Source organism: Cicer arietinum, chromosome 7, assembly GCF_000331145.2.
Source record: "Cicer arietinum cultivar CDC Frontier isolate Library 1 chromosome 7, Cicar.CDCFrontier_v2.0, whole genome shotgun sequence".
Classification (NCBI taxonomy): domain Eukaryota; kingdom Viridiplantae; phylum Streptophyta; class Magnoliopsida; order Fabales; family Fabaceae; genus Cicer; species Cicer arietinum.
This window is the reverse complement of record NC_021166.2, coordinates 49,826,145-49,827,699: the sequence shown is the minus strand read 5'-3', so window position 1 is coordinate 49,827,699 and position 1,555 is coordinate 49,826,145.

Genomic DNA, 1,555 nt, shown 5'->3' with positions numbered 1-1,555 from the left:
TTGGTTTTTCATAGACCAATACTAATTACCGAGGTGCCACCTATCACAGATCAACACGATTTATTGGAGTGTAGTGTATTAGACCTACACAACTCCAAAATCCTCGTAAGGATAAGGCGGACCAATCAACTTATGGAACCACCGCATGACCAACCACAATCACCACTGACACTGTTGCTCATCACCGTCACCACTAACTATGAACTGCATGAGCATACTCTAACTAATTCACATTAATCATTATATAAATGAAACTATTAAAATATTCCCCTTTTAATACTCATTAAACACTAATAAATTTTAATACTTTTTCATAGAGCATAGTCAAAATATATTCTCATTAACAAAATTCATAACACATATATTATCAGTTATGAATACGTAATCACATTAAATATATAAACATTCGTGTGCACATTTATTCACCACTAATACAAAGAACATTTAGAAAGTGCCCTTATCTCGATTGTGCTTTATTACACAAGCAATTTTCTTGTATCTAAAACCAATCAATTAATTTAATAAACCCTAGGTTCGGCCAATATCCAAATCAATTAGGGTTTGACTTTCTCTTAATTTCCCTAACTTTAAAAAGACTTTAGTTTAACTATTTTGACGAAACCGAACTTCAAAACATTTATGCCACACTTTGAAAATCTCTATTTTTTTTCTTTCAAACTTATTGAAGTTCAACTTAAATATTTATCTTTAACAACTTATGACAAAATATTTTCTTAACAAAGTCAATCAAAGACAAACATAATCAAAATCATGATTCTTAACAAATTTCAATCAACACTATAATATTTGAAAAACTAGTAGAAAACTTGTGTCAAGAAATTTTATAGAAAAACTCAAATACTAAGAGTTCCAATATTCTAACTATTTAAAATCATGATACTTCCAATTTGATATTTTTGAAATTTTAATCTTTATCAACTATGCTTTGTATATAAACTTTCATATAAAAACTACATTTTCACATCCACACAAAATATTTCTCAAATTCGGAATTTTCTTTTAAGTCTCAACAAAAATCTTCTTTCCTAATAAAACCACGTATCAAAACCTAAAATTATAATCGAATATTGCTTTTCAAAACACCTAAATACGTCTTCAAACTCAAATTTTAGCAGAAAGTTAACATCTTTACTTTAAAAATAAAAACTTTTTACTTCAAACCTTAAGATTAAATCTTTGTTCATAAAGTGAATATTTGTCCTTCAAATCTTTTTAATATACAAATTCTGAACTTAATTTTTATTTTTTTTAAATATGAACTATTCTCAAAGTCATAAATTTTGAAATTTTGTTTCTCAAAGTTAAATCTCTTCATAAAAATTAGAATTTTAATATTAAAGAATAAACTTTTTGACTATAACTATAGTTATGGAAATCTTGTTTTCGCCAAAACCCTAGAGATAGAGCTTTTAACACCTTAATCACAAAATCAACGTAAAACCAACATTTAAACAATATTTTGAACTCTGTATCTATATATATACAACTCGACTAAAACCCATTTTATCCATCAAAGTTTTTCAAATTTTTTTTT